Source organism: Mus caroli, unplaced genomic scaffold (assembly GCF_978045245.1).
Source record: "Mus caroli unplaced genomic scaffold, Mus_caroli_1 scaffold_2, whole genome shotgun sequence".
NCBI classification, from domain to species: domain Eukaryota; kingdom Metazoa; phylum Chordata; class Mammalia; order Rodentia; family Muridae; genus Mus; species Mus caroli.
In genome coordinates, this window is record NW_028227257.1 from 59,747,079 (window position 1) to 59,763,283 (window position 16,205).

The following is a 16,205-nucleotide window of genomic DNA, read 5'->3' on the forward strand; positions in this document are numbered from 1 at the left end:
AACCTGGGAAAAAGTTGGTGAGGCCCTGAAGCGAGTTAAAGTTTGAGATTAAGCTTCAGAGGCTGAGTCTCTTAAGATATTTCTAGTTTAGATAATGATTAATGTGGTTCCTATCCTAAATAGTAAAATTTAAGATAAGATATAAAGCAATGCCTCTTTATTAAAGCGTTAAAGCTTGCTTTAATAGGTATTCATAGGTATTAATTGATATCCAAACTTCGTAATATGATAGTAATGCTTCTAATATTGATTTTAACAGTGATAAATTGTTTTAAACATAGGTTTTGCTTTCCCAAAGTTGTAGATATTATCCTAACCTTGCATAAAAACTTAAAAATTATGGTTAAAACTGCCATTGTTCCATTGACTGCAGCTTGCAGTTTGATTGCAAATTTAAGATTAATGCCCAGATTAAAAAGTATTTTACCTTTGAGTCAATACAGGGCTCTGGGCAGTCCCAGAGCGGCTTGTGGCCCTTTCTTTTGTTTTGCAAACAATGCCTAAAAAAGTTTTTCCCTGTGTTCAAGAAAATTTCTTTTTAACAGTGTTACAAATCTATTCAGATGTTTAAAATAATGCTTAAATTCAAAGATTTTTGCTTCTAGTAAACTGGTAATCACTAGAAAATTTTGCCTCTATGTATGGCTAATATAGCTTTACATTATGTAAGAAAAATGTTTATTGTTTCTGCTTCTTTACAAGAAGCCAAAAGTTTTAATCTTTCAGTATATATTGTTTCCTAAGTGGAAAGTATTTTATTAACTAATGCTTCTCAAGGGAAGTTTACCTTAAATCCTTGCTCTCACCCAAAAGATTCAGAGACAGTATCCTTTTGTTATTTGGTGTTTTGGTTTGCTGCAAGGGGTTTTGCAGGAAATAAAGAAAGCTTTTATAATTGTTGTTAATTGGTAATTAAAAATTAGTTGTGCCGAAGACAATTCTTTGGCCAGAAAAAACATTATTGTAAAGTCATTTTTCTTATCCTCCCAGCCGATCGTTAGCCCACGTGGGCCCAACTAGCTGCTGTGGGGCAAAGTCTTAAGACACACAGTTGCCCCTATTCCAGCACAAATAATCTGGTTGTGTGCTGTAGATGGTGTTTTAAAATGCTGAACAATCAAACCTTAATTTATATATTGATAGTCAATGCTATATCTCTGAGCTCATAATTACTTAAAATTGTTCGTCCCTCAGATACTATTAATTCTCAAATTTACAATTGCTTATACATATTTTTAGTTAATAAATAAATAAATTATGCACGTGTGACTCTTAATAACTTTTCTAGCCTTCTAGTTACAACCGTTCCTTAAGAAAAATAATTGAAAGTGCAATCAGTCACTGCCCCTTTACAGCCAAATATTTAAAATGTTTTGTCCAAAAAGTTATTAATTCAAAAGGTTAGATATTGTAAAATTTTAAACTTTAACCTCTTAAAAGACAAAAGAGAGAAATTGTATCCCCATATATACTATTTAGTGCATTTCCATGCACACTATTTAAAACATACCTTTATTTTCAAAATTTGAGATTAAAATATCAAATTTAATAAATGCTTTTTAGTATCTTAAAAGGATCTACTTATTGGCTTATAAATTGATCCTAAAACAGCTACCTTATTAGGAAAGGGAAAAACAAGTTCTCTCCACAGAACTCTACAGAAGCATATTGGTAATTCGTGTGCTGAGCTGACAGGTAAGTTAACTCAGTGTCCTGATTAAAAGGACTAAAAGATTAAATTCATGTTTTAGATCCATCCTTGCTTGTCATTTTTCCAGTCTAGACTAGCTTCTAGCCTTTTAACTTTATGGCAATAGTACATCAGAGACTGTATATTCAGACTTAGTAAAATTAGTCATTTAATAGAGTCATAATGATTTTTCACTCTTCTTCAGTGTGACCAGCCATTCTAACTCAATCTTAGACTGGTCTAATATTCAGTTCAATTATTAGAGATTCCTATATTCTAAATTACCTAGTAAAGTTAATTCAGAGCATATCCCCCAAGGTCACCAAAGGCTCACCTTGCCTTTACCTTATTTGTCCTAAACTTTTTGCAAACTGACATTAAGGGTCAGTCTGCAGCGGAACGCCACTGGCACCCAGTTACTTCTAATTCTTATGCATTGGTAAAATGGAAGGACGCCCTGACTAATAAATGGAAGGGTCCAGATCCAGTCCTAATCTGGGGAAGAGGCTCGGTTTGTGTTTTTTCACGAGATGAAGATGAAGCATGGTGGCTACCAGAGAGATTAATTCGTCAGGTAAACACAGATTCTGTCTCTCCTCGTAAGTATCATTCTACAAACTAAAATTCCTCTTGAGCTGGGAGTGGAAGCTCTCAAAAAACACTGTTTCCTCTGAGCCAATTCCCCTACAAAAGGCCGGAGATAAACTTTAGCTTTACAATTTGCATCTAAATAAAGTACCTTGACTTCTCCAAACAGAAAATTTACATTACTACACTCTAATTGTTTAGTATTCTTCCTTCTCTCAAGCAGGTCAATCTACATTCTCCGGTTCTCCGCCCCTAAGAGCAAACAGGTGGTTCTGCTAATCTCCCTTCCAGGGACATCCCAGCATGTGGCTTTTCAGTCTAAGATAAGATTTAGATTTACCAGGAGAGCTAGGGAAGTAGAAATTTCATATATATTTACAAAGATTAGTTCTTATTTTGATAGATATAGGCTTAGTCCCTTAACTGGCCTCTGGCTTTTCACCCTTGCTGTTACCGCAAGGTGTCCTTAGTTCCTCAGGCTACTGGGAATAACAGAGATGAAGAGGAAAGACTTTCAGCTCCTATTTTAACCAAAATTAATGGTGTTAATACTGACATAATTCTTGTCTAGGCCTTGCTAAATCTGAGGTTGACAAGTCTCACATAGAGGCCTCGCAATAACTCAGAATTGCGATACTGATTCATAATCATATGAATACGGTATGGGTACCGCTTGGCGCAGGAGATCACTGCGGAGGGAAGGTCCAATTTGACCGTTTCTGAGTTCCCTGTGCGACACACCTGATTTGAAAGAGGTTGGTATCTGACTCCAGCTAAAAACCAAAATACTTACGGCTCTGCCTCCCCTCCCCAAAAGATACCAAGAGCCACAGATGTGAGTTGTTACAATACTCACGGGAGGAATCAGGTTAATGTCCACCCAAGTCAAGGTTAAAGGCCCACTCATCTACGGATGAGAAAATCATTTGATCACCTCTGTTAAGCATTGCCTATTTAAACTTAATTAATAGGGGGGAGAGAGATTGGAGACCTTGCTGTTGTAAGAGCAGGCCCTTCACTGCCTCCCACCCAAAAAATAAAAAAGCCAATTGGCCTTGTACTAAAGAGCTGGTCTTAACCTCTTCTCACTGTCCCCCTGCCTGTCACCCAAAATTGTGGATAATTATCAGTTCAGTGTTATTCTAAAATTGTTTAGCTAAACTCAGCCAGGGTTCCAACGCCCTACTTAAAAGGCAAACAGGTAGCTACCTATTCAGCACTAATTAGCATTATAAAGTCAGAGCCTACAGCCCAGTGCTGGTATTTCAGTCAGTGCTTTTAAGACAGTCTCAGCCAGATACAGTTTACCATTAGAATAGTTAGGGAATCCCACGGAAATAGGTTTTTTCTTTAGCCCTAGGAACTCAGGCAGAACTATTGAACATAGATAATTTTTCTGCCACAGGCCACCCCTTTTTTATTTTTGTTTTGTTATCTAATGGGGGGAAATGTGGTCTCCCTTCCCCCCAGCCTGGAACCTGCCTGCTCAAGGGTGGAGCTACCGGCTCATTCGTCCTGCCACGCCCACTGCTGGAACCTGACCTTGCTGCCTGGAGGCACACACGTGTTCGTCCTGCTACTGGACCCTGAGTTACTTGGCGGGAAATTGGGTTCCCTCCCCCTTCCTTTATAAACTGAGTGTCTGGAAATATTAAATTGAGTCTTGATCAGGATGTTGTCTTGACTCCATTGTTTCTTCCGCCCCGACTAGTTACCTCTCTTTCAGCCTGAACTGCCATTCTCAGTGAACCGTTCGTGTTGTGGACCGCGGGCGGGCCGCAACAGAAAAATGCCTTCCTTGAATTAGGAATTACTCACTCATTAGATATTAATATCAAATCATATGTATTATTAATTTCTTAATTGTTTAGGAACCTTTAGTTTACATAGGTCCCATGCTATCATATGTTTGGTCAAGTATGGTGGTATACACTCAGTCCCAGAACTCAGGAGGCTCAAACAGGAGGCTCAGAAGTTTGAAGATGGACTATAAAGCAGTCAGTCCTGAGACAGTGTGGGGGAAAAGAGATGCAAACACCTGTCTACCTCTGCTTGTCCTGCTCTTGTCTACTCGGGCAGATTCTGGCTTCTCAGTCACTTCCTAGGGCCCCATCAAAGCCCACTCTTCCTAGGCAGCTCTCTCCAAAGTCACCTATGGCTCCAATGAATAAACTTCTTAGTGCCCAACAGAAGGACAAGTGACAAGAAAAATAACACACACAAACCGATTAGTCCCTGCAAACAGTACTACAATCAGGTTTTCAGACAATACACTACAGTAACATTGTGGGATAAGAAAGTCAGATCTCTCAAACACACAATTTTGTAATACTATCCCTACCGATGATTCTTGCCAACTACAAGTCAACATTTACTATCTTGTTAGTAAAAGCAAAACAAAACAAAAATCGCAAATGGGTTCAAAGAAAGACTTAAATCCATAGTTGACTTGTTTCAAAACTGAGGACTAAAAATCCTGCCTTGTAAAAACCAAGAGATGTAGTTGGAAAGGAGATCAGTCAGGTGACAATGAGGTCACTTGGAACACACCCTTTCCGTGAACTCAAGTTCTGCTTAAAACTTCCCCCTTCTCTAAGCAGAATAAGAATCAGGAAGAAACAAAGACCTCATACACTTAGAGCACTGACGTCAAGAAACAGGTGTCGGGCTGGTGAGATGGCTCAGTGGGTAAGAGCACCCGACTGCTCTTCTGAAGGTCCAGAGTTCAGATCCCAGCAACCACATGGTGGCTCACAACCATCCGTAACGAGATCTGGCGCCCTCTTCTGGAGTGTCTGAAGACAGCTACAGTGTACTTATATATAATAAATAAAAATTAAAAAAAAAAAAAAAAGAAACAGGTGTCTACTTGGGATTCTTTTAAAGGTTTACTTTTGTTAATGTGTATATGTCCATTTATGTAAACCATATACATGCAGGAGGTCTCAGATGCCAGAAAAGGGTGTTGGTCTTTGACCTCCGTGTGTGTGTGTGTGTGTGTGTGTGTGTGTGTGTGTGTGTGTACACTGTGTATGTGTGTACACACAGAGTAAGCAAACAAGATTCAGTCCTCACTGTAAAATAGGTACAGTAACAAACTTTGTTGAATTTTGGTGAACACTTAATGTGCTAGTATTCCAGTCCGATATCAATAAGCACCGCTTAAAAATTTGTTAAAATTTTGCTTATTTTTAAATAACAGAATGGGTCCTAATACTATTGCAAAGGTTGAAGTAGTTTACAAAACAACATATTTCTTTACAAATCTAAAAACATAAGATTCCCCTTAAATGGCTTTTTCTTTCCTTCTGACTTCTGGCCTCTATAAGCACCCACAACATATGTACATATGTACACACATACACACATATGCACATAATTTTAAAGGGGGGGAGGGCAAACACTCTGTGAGTTTGAGGTCGGTCTGGTTCGCAGAACTCCAGGGCAGTCTGAGCTACATAGTGGTGGTGGAAGCAGTGGAGCACACCTTTAATCCCAGCACTTGGGAAGCAGAAGCAGGCTGTAAATTCAAGGCCAGCCTGGTCTCCACAGTTATTTCCAGGACTGCCAGGACTACACAGAGAAACCTGTCTTAAAAAATAAAATTAATAAATAAAAATAAAACAAACAAAAAAGAATTGATAAAACAGAGTTAAGGCCGGGTGTGGTGGCGCACGCCTTTAATCCCAGCACTCGGGAGGCAGAGGCAGGCGGATTTCTGAGTTCGAGGCCAGCCTGGTCAACAAAGTGAGTTCCAGGACAGCCAGGGCTATACAGAGAAACCCTGTCTCGAAAAAACAAACAAACAAAAAAAAAAAAACCCAAAAACACAAACAAACAGTGTTAAGGAATAAATTCTAGACCTAGGTTCCAAAGTATAATACCAATTCCTGGTTCTCTAGAGGGAAATCTTCCAGTTGATCATATAGTAAATCTAAATTATTAGAAACATCCTTATCTACTGGGAAATGACTGCCCCCTCTGAATCATAAGAGAACAGAAATAAGATTTGTTTTAAGCAACAGGGGTTTAGAGGGAAAGCTTTACTGAGGCTTAGATGGAAAATATTTCACATGAGGTAGCAATACTAGGTTCAAACAGTGCCTGCACATGTTCTTAATAATCTTTTGACACAAATGAGTAAGTGGATTTAAGAATCCCATAAAGAAAACAGGAAATGTAGCTGGAAAAGAGAATTTGTAACAACCTCCTTACCTAAGAAGCAGTAAGGAAGAAAGCACAAAATGGCAACAGTCTTCCTTTACCAGGGATACACTTCAATACCCCCAAGTGGATGCCTCAAATTACAGAGTACAAATCCATACCTTCTCTTTTTAGTCTGTACATAACTATGGCAAAGATTCATCTTTCCATCTGAAGATGAATACAGCCTCTGTGGGCATATGTGAATTTCAACACCACTATCAAGCCTATTATTACATTATTTTTAAGAGTTACCTGAATAAACATAAACACTAAGATACCCAAGCCTGATAAAAGAGATACCCATGAGCTGGTGAGATGGCTCAGCGGTTAAGAGCACCAACTGCTCTTCCAAAGGTCCTGAGTTCAAATCCCAGCAACCACATGGTGGCTCACAACCATCCATAACGAAATTTGAGGCCCTCTTCTGGAGTGTCTGAAGACAGCTACAGTGTACTTACATATAATAAATAAATATTTGAAAAAAAGATACCCATGAAGTGACTTACAGGTAAGTGAAGATGCTAGACAAGGAGTGAACCAGCCCAGGCAGAATGAGTCAGGGGCATGAGATTAGATCACCACAATCAATAGCAGCACAAAATTTAAAGTTTACAAATTAGGCAAGTATGGCAGCACATGCTCATGATCCCAGTATTTAGGAGGCAGCAGCAGGAATGGTTTCAAGTGAAAGGTTAGCCCTGGCTACCTAGTATGATCCTGTCTCAAACAAATACACATTACAAATTGCTTATTTCTGAAGCATTCTATTTAATACTTTCAGACAAAAAATGACCACAAGTAACAGGAACTGCAGAAAGTAAAACCACAGATAAGAGGGGAGTATTGCTGAAACTGTCTTATATGGCCCAGGCTGGACTCCTAATCAGTGGTCTTCCTGCTTCCCAGTGCTGGCACTTAAGATATGAGTTACCATGTCCAGTCTTGAAGATGTCATTTACATGGTTGTTTCTAGGATTTGCTTTACAACTCAGAGGTGAGGAAATGGGTGGAGGTACAGAAGAAACGAAGCTGGGCAAGACATGACTGTGTGATACGAGGCGAAGAAATAAACAGCACCATTCAAGCTTTCTAAACTTAGGGGGGGAAACAAGGGTACTTTTTGTTTTTGTTTTTTTAAAGATTTATTTATATGAGTACACTGTAGCTGCTTTCAGACCTACCAGAAGAGGTCATCAGATCCCATTACAGATGGTTGTGAGCCACCATGTGACTGCTGGGAATTGACCTCAACACCTCTGGAAGAGCAGTCAGTGTCCTTAACCGCTGAGCCATCTCTCCAGCCCCCAAAAAGGTTTTGTTTTGTTTTGTTTTTAAAGAGTAGCCAAAGCACTCTGGAAGTTAAAGCAGGAGGATCAGTCATTAGTTAGAGGCAGATAGTCTACATAGTGAGACACAAAAGCAAACCAAAACCTACAAAGACAGCAGCTAAGAGCTGAAGATGTTGCTTGCCTAGCATGTCCACGTCCCCTAATACAATCCCAAGCTTCAACACAAAGTGACAGAGAGACAGACACAAATACATAGACAAACACATACCCCAGGAGGCTTTTAATTAGCCTCTGACTACCACTTTGAAAATTTAGAAGCCAAGAATCTGACCATGGTGGTCTATGCCTACAGATCCCAGCATTTAAGAGGCTGAAGCTGGAGATAGATGGCTTAGTGCTTAAGATCACTTGCTACTTTTGCAGGCACTGCAGAAAGTGAAACCACATTTAAGAGGGGGAGTTTTGCCCGAGTTTGGTTCTCAGCACCCACATGATGGCTCACGTCTGTTTCTAATTCTAATTCCAAGGGATCTGGTGCACTCTTCTCTTCTCCATGGATGTTGTACACAAGATGTATTTATATTAATGTAGGTAAAACGTATATACATCATTCACAACAGGTAAGTAGTGGGTGGAAGGGGACAAATGATCATATAAGGGGATATTATTCACTTCTAAAAAGGAAGTGAAGTATTTACAGTCTACAGTATGTGTTAGCAATGAAGGCATTATACTAAATAAACAAAAACAAACATAAAAGGCCATATATTATATATGAGATGTTTTATTTTGAAACAGGATCTCCCTATGCAGACCTGGCTGGCCTAGAGCTCAATATGTAGGCTTGAACTCACATGTGCCATGATGCCTTACAAATCTATATGAAATCTTAAAAATAGGTAGATCTCAACAAGATGTGGTGATGTACCCCCTTTTAGTCCCAGTGCTCGGGAGGCAGAGGCAGACAGATCCTCAGCGGCATGGGTTCATACCAACTTCCTCAGAATTTGAAAACATTGTTTTTCTCTATTTGTTCTGTTTTGAGGCAGGGCCTCACTGTGCAGTACAGGCTGTTCTGAAACTCACAGTAGCCTTTTGAACTATCCTCCTATCTCAGCCTATCAAGTGTGAGGATTATAGGTATGGCCCACTACATCAAGTGCCCTTCACTCGTTTTTTGCAAGAGGAACAAGATCCAGTCTGATGTTGCTTACCTGACACTTGTGAACCTGAGGCAGGAAGATATCAAGGCTGAGGCCAATTTCAAGGGGTAAAAGAAGCCTTCAATTCCGGCCTAAGCTAGAGTGAAACCCATCTGAAGAACCAACATAAGTGCATGGGGAAAAAGTTCAAGTTTCCTATCTCATAACAAGAGAAAATTACTCTAAACTGGCAATCCAAGCTAGCCTAAACATGCTTCCAGCACAAGAACCTTATCCCACTTATAGCAGTCACACAATTTACTTAGCCTGTTTATGTGACATTTCATTATATTTATTAAAAGTTCTTCTCAGAATTGTTTCTAAACTCAAATGCACATTAAGTACTTAGCACAGTGCCAGCCATAAGTATAAGTTATCAATGAAGTGAATATTATTTATTTGATGATGATGATGATGATTTGGGACAGTCTTGCTATGTAGTCCAGACTAGCCCTGCACTTCAAATCCTCCTGCCGTGGCTTCCTGAGTGCTGTGATTACAGGTGTACACTACCACGCCTCACCAGAGCACTGACACTCACACTCAGTCATGTTCTTTACCCTCGGCCCTGACTCCTGGTATCGAACATTTGAGGGGAAAATCAGGAAACTAACTTGGAATCAGCTAAGACCTTGGATAGTTTGGGTATATACAGTTTAGGTAAGATGAAGCCTTGTCAATCATCTTTAATCATATGAGACATTCAATGCCATGAGTGCCTTCATTCTAAGCTCTAGATCAGTGGTTTTCAACTTACGGGTTGAGACCCCTTGGGGGGTTGCATGTATGATATCCTGCATATCAGATATTTACATTGTGATTCATAAGAGTAACAAAGTTACAGTTATGAAGTAGCAATGAAATGATTTTATGGTTGGAGGTCATCACAACATAAGGAACTGTATGAAAGGGTCACAGCATTAAGAAGGTTGAGGACCTCTGCTCTAAATGTACAAGTATATGTACAACATACCTACCCATTGTTTAACTTCTAGAATCCAAAGAGAAATGGTAAGGAATGGATTCAAGAAATAAATCAGGGGCTGGAGAGGTGGCTCAGCGGTTAAGAGCACTGTCTGCACTTCCAGAGGTCCTGAGTTGAATTCCTAGCAACCACATGGTGGCTCACAACCATCTATACTGGGATCTGCTGCCCTCTTCTAGTATGCAGATAGAGCATTCATACATAAAATAATTTTTTTTGAAAAAAAGAGAAGCCAGAACTTCAGATATAGATCATAAGTCACCAAAATAACATAACTTAGATTCTCTCCAGAACTGTATTTTACTGTATATTCCATTTCTTTATGAGGTGGGGAGTGAGAGAGTTTCAAGTAGTCCAGGCTGGTCTCAAACTCCCTGCATAGGGCTGGTAGACAGTTCAGCAGATAAACAAGAGCTTACCATCCAACAATACAAGCCTGCTGATCTGAGGTCAATCCCCTAGGAACCACATGGTAGAAGGAGAGAACCAATCCACCAAAAAGTTGTCCTCAACCTCCAAGTCCACACCAAGACACACCCCTCCCTACAAATAAATATTTGTAATAAAAACACACTTCAAAATCTTATGTAGCAGCCGGACGGTGGTGGCGCAGGCCTTTAATGCCAGCACTTGGGAGGCAGAGGCAGGTGGATTTCTGAGTTCGAGGCCAGCCTGGTCTACAAAGTGAGTTCCAGGACAGCCAGGGCTATACAGAGAAACCCTGTCTCGAAAAACAAACAAAAACAAAAAACAAAACTTATGTAGCAAAAGTTGGTGCTGAATTCATGATCCCCTTGTCCCAACCTTCTAAGTGCTGGAGCCATTGGCGCTGTCATCACACTGGAGCTACGTTTCATTTCTACAGGAGGATTACAAGTTTAAGGCCAGCCTGGGCTATATAGGGAATTTTCAAGTCAACCTGAGCTACTTTTATATAAAAAAGATACAGACACAGGATACAGGCAAGCAGAGACACAGAGACAGACAGACAGACAAAGAGAGAGAGAGAACTTTAGGCCAAAAAATAAACAATGTTCCAAATTGAACAATTCTTGAAGGCATTTAGATCAGGTGGTTTATGCTAAGAACAGTTCCCACAGCCAGATGTGATGGTCCATACTGATACTTCTGAAGGACAAGACTGAAGGATCACCTCCTCACGGTCAGCCTAGGCTATACACACAACCCTGGCTCAAGAAATAGGTTTTCCCTTTATTTCCTTTCTACTTTTCTTTTAAGTGGATAACTTTAGCCATTCTTATGTGAAGCCCCCACCCCCAAAGTATGCAAATGATGAGACAAGTTTACCACAGAAATTACCATATTTATTATAAACATCTATGTTTCAAAATATAGGGAAACACATGACTCAGTGGGGAAAAAAAAAAAAAAATCAAGCAAGTCAGAGGAAACCACTAGAAATCAGGAACCAAAAGACAAAATAATGCCGAGCATGGTGGCGCATGCCTTTAATCCCAGCACTCGGGAGGCAGACGCAGGTGGATTTCTGAGTTCGAGGCCAGCCTGGTCTACAGAGTGAGTTCCAGGACAGCTAGGGCTATACAGAGAAACCCTGTCTCGAATAACCAAAAAAAAAAAAAAAAAAAAAAAAAGACAAAGCAAAACCCCAAATTACACTTCAGTTTTACAGATTTGAATATTTTAACTGTTTGGTGTCTAACACCCAGCCTTCAAGCCTCTGTCAGCTTTGGAATTTCCACAATTCTACCCTAAGCGACTTGGGTGTAATCTGGGGAGATATGATCAATGACATTAACAGTGCACATGTGGAAGGTGACATAGGCAGCTCCTCTGCCACTGGTCTAGGAAAGAAGACAACCTGGCAGATTAAGTATGTTAGATAGCAAGTTTAGGTGAGGATAGATGACAACGCTTCACCTTACATGAAAAGCTCCCTCCAACCCTCTCAGGTTAGTGGATTAAAAAACGCATCGTATAAGATGTGTTCAGGAATTTCCAAGAGAGCCTAAAAAGAGCAATGGGTATATACCTATGCATCAGTACTGAGGTTTCTAAAAAGAATAATTCCAAAGAACATTAAAGAATGATGTCCCTGGGGCCAGTGAGGCTGCTTAGTAGGTAAAGCCCGTGTTCACATACCTGATGACCTGAGTTCCATTCCAGGAATTCGTAAGGTGGAAAAAGAGAAGACTCTTACAGCTGTCCCCTGACTGGGACATGTGTGTATACTTGCTGTAGTGGTTTGAACAAAAATGGCTCCAACAGACACATCTATTGAATACTTAATTCCCAGAAGATAGAATGGTTTGGGAAGGAAGGATTAAAGGGTGTGGCCTTGTTGGAGGAACTGTGTCACTGGGGACAGGCTTTGGGGTTTGAAATGCCCATGCTAGTCCCAGTTCTCTCAGCCTGGTGGTGGTGTCTCAAGATTGGAGCTCCCAGCTATTGATTAAGCTCGCTCTCTGCCTGCTGCCATGTTCCTTCACATGATGGTCATGGACTTTAGCCCTCTGTGAAACTGTAAGCCAGAATAAGTGCTTTCTTCAGTAAGTTGCCTTGGTCAAGGTCTTTTGCCACAGCAATAGTAAAAATGAACTAAGACAGAAGCTGGTACTATTTAGGCCATAATAGTTTCAAATCAGTCTGGGCCCTCAAAATGGCTCAGCAGGCAAAAGTGCCTGAAGCCAAGCCTGAATTTGAGCCCTGGTATCCTCACGATGGAATGAAAGAAAGGACTCTTGCAAGCTGTCCTGACAGCCATATGTGTGCACACCCTCCCCCCCCCAAAAAAAATGATAATTAAAATATAAAACAAACAACAATAAATACCCAGCAATACTCCTGCCTCTGGCTCCCAAATGTTAGGATAACAGGCAAAAGCTGACATGTTTTCAAATTTGGACCATTGCTTACTTAACTTTTATATGTTAGTTTCTTTTTTCTTTTTTTTGTCTTTTTTAAAAATTAGATATTTTCTTTATTTACATTTCAAATGATATCCGGAAAGTTCCCTATACCCTCTCCCTGCCCCTCCAGCTCCTTGGGTACTTTCTCTAGCTCCTCCATTGGGGGCCCTGTGTTCCATCCTGTAGATGACTGTGAGCATCCACTTCTGTATTTGCCAGGCACTGGCATAGCCTCACACGAGACAGCTATATCAGGGTCCTTTCAGCAAAACCTTGCTGGCATACACAATAGTGTCTGGGTTTGGTGGCTGATTATGGGATGGATCCCTATATTTTAGTTTCTTAATTGAATAAGAGTAATCATGCTTAAATCCAGTAAATATTACATGGTTCACTCATGCAAAATATAACAGCACCTATCCCTACGAGAGCAGCTCTCAGAGGAAAGCATAAGTAGCACGCAGGAGGGAACCTAGGTTTAATCTTCAAGTACCAAATGCCAAAATTTTATATTTATATATATATATATATTCATTTTGTCCTGGTCTAAACAGTACCAGCTTCTATCTTTTTTTTTTTTTTTTTTTTTTTTTTGATTTTTTGGTTTGTTTCGAGACAGGGTTTCTCTGTGTAGTCCTGGCTGTCCTGGAACTCACTCTGTAGACCAGGCTGGTCTCGAACTCAGAAATTTGCCTGTCTCTGTCTCCCAGGTACTGGGATTAAAGGCGTGCGTTACAACCGCCTGGCACCAGCTTCTTAGTTCATTTTACTATTCCTGGAACAAAGGACCATGAACCTGGCAACTTACACAAGAAACCATTTATCTGACCATCATGGTCAAGGAGCACAGAAGCAAGCAGAGGGAGCTTGAGCAATAGCTGAGAGCTCAGATCTCTCAACCACCAGGCTGAGAGAACTAACTGGGAGACATATATTTAATATAGGTCTATTGTTTAATTGTTGTTTTGAGATGAGGTTTCATGAGGTCACTGAGGCTGGCCTATATAACCCCATCTCAGAAGTATTAAATATGTGATGATGGAACACTGTCCTCAGAGCATAAATAAGCATTACCATCTTAATTAGAATAACTGGAATTATTCACAAAAGACTCTCAGGATCAGGGCCTGTTGCCGTTCTCTGACAGAGGACAGGGTGTCACTAGACACTCACCTGGGACTCCAGCCACCCACTCCCAATTCTGGCCCAGTCTCACTTGGTTTTATGGTTGCTACAATGTAGAAAGGAGACCCCACCCCAAAAAGAAGCCACCTAAAAATCAAAATGAAACAAGAAGTCCCGCTAAGAATGATAATTATTTAAGGTACAGGCTAAGTTTAATCATTTAACTTACTTTAATATGGCCTGTCCCAGAAGCATGGTAAGTAAAAGTGTTTCCAATTTGTTATTATCTACTTGAATGTATTCTTTCGAATAACCTCTCACCAAAAGGACAAGTAACAAGTGCTCAGTGGATTCCTTGGGCATCAACGTTGCCAGTAACAGAAATACTAACTTTTCTTACTTTGCCATGAAACAGTTTTCACAAATTTGGACTTCAAAGGTCTTAAGCTTTGTGTGTGTGTGTGCATGCCTTTAATTTCAGCACTTGAGAGACTGAGGCAAGCAGATCTCTGAATTCCAGGCCAGCCTGAGCTACATAGTGAGATCATGTCTTTAAAAAAAAAAAAATGCTTTAACAATAATGCCTCACTGGACCAAGCTGACCAGGGCCTCACAGAATTTATGCATAGTATTTTCCAAGAAAAAGAAGAACGTGAGAAGGATCTGTTTTACCTTGCTATGACTTAACTACTAGCATTTTACCAGGATATCTCAAAACCCTCTTAAAAGGCAGCTAGGACAAATGAAGTTATTTCAAACCTTAAAAAAATATATTCAAGTAAGAAACTATACTATTTTCACAAGGCTGAGAACACTGTCAAAAAGCTGCCAGTTTCTAAACTCTTCTGCAATCCCATCCCTGCCCCCAGCCCAACCCTACCCAAATGACAAACAGCAAAAAGGAAAGATCTTTTTTCCTCAACTCGGTTGTTTTTCGCTTCCTCTACCGCCAGTTTGCTTTTCCAAATAGTGCAGTGACTAATGATTAAGGACGAAGGAAAGAAGTGCAACAGTACTTTAAAATACTTTCCTCACACACAAACCGAATTGAGGGAAAAAAAAAATCATCTTTTGACTGACCATATTCTTGGCGCTTTCCCGCGGGGAAGCCTCAAGATAAGCAGGGAATTTCCTAGACAGTGGAGCCTGCAACGCCAGGACCCTCCGGGTCATTCTTCTAACAACTATTTCAGAACTATGTGTTCATTACGGTCACCAGACAGTCTGATAATACTAACGAGAAACATCGTAAGGCTGAAGGTGAGGGATGAGGAGCCGAACCACCCAAGTCCAGGGCACCACCATAGCGCCTCCCTTCCTGCGAGGGCTCGCGCTGGTCGCCAACGCCTGGCGATCTCCTTCTCGGCCCAATCCACCAAGAACTGGCCGGAGCTCTCTCCTCCCCTCAAGTCCGACCACCAAAACGTTGGACCACCACCACCACCCTCTTCCTCCTTGGGATATCATCCTACCTGTCCCGCTGACCAGTTCCCTCAGCTACTTTCCAGAAGCCTCACCGGGCGGCTCCGGCCACTCCTCTCCAGCCTCCACAGTTCTCGGACTCTACAAGATCGGACAGGGTGCGCGCTCCCTCGCGCGCATGCGCCCGAAAGACTTGTGCGCCTGCGCAGTCGCGGGGCGCCGCGGGGCGGACACACCTCTACCGCTGGAGCCAATCGCCGCGGAGGGGGTGTTAAATCTCCTGCCACGCAGGCGGAGATCCTGGGAAGTCACCCGTTAACCCTACCGATTCTCCTTAGGAGGAGTTCGTCCAACTACCATCCCTGAAGGCGCCTTGCGCGGGACGCTTTAATGTTTGAACGCCTATGAAAAACTCGCGACTGCCAAAGTCTACAGGGTGTTTTGACCTGTTTAAACCAGGGAAATAGATTCGTAAATACCTTTCAGTTAACAGAATACGGTCACAGGGATTCCAAAGCACCTTTGGCCAACAATGAACAAAACATTTATTTTGAGGAATGTCTGAAGGATTGACACAGGAAGTTACTCTTAAAGTCACGAAGGATATGATAAGTAGGAGTTCCTTCGGAAGTCTACGAGATAAGAGTTTTCCAGGCAGTGAGAACAACAACAACAACGCAGCGCCTTCTGGAAGTTTCTTGTTAGAAATTTAAGAGTTCGCATTCTGAGACAAAAGAAATGTGAAGACGTGGTAGCTCACGCCGTGTAATCCTCAGGCTATCAGAAGCTGAGACTGGAGGATCACTTGAC

The 16,205-nt window shown here is 41.1% G+C and overlaps 1 protein-coding gene across 3 annotated transcripts in view; it reads right to left on the reverse strand.

Annotated features, from left to right (window-relative positions):
• Positions 1 to 15,569, reverse strand: part of Snap23 (synaptosome associated protein 23) — a 35,710-nt gene extending 20,141 nt beyond the window's left edge. For 2 of the 3 annotated variants that reach the window (XM_021150316.3, XM_029474091.2), the window contains exon 1: positions 15,446 to 15,569. The gene's annotated coding sequence lies outside the window, so the exon portion shown is untranslated. The remainder of the gene's footprint in view (positions 1 to 15,445) is intronic. The other variant, XM_085834538.1, reaches the window with a different exon arrangement.
• Positions 15,570 to 16,205: the final 636 nt, after the last annotated feature.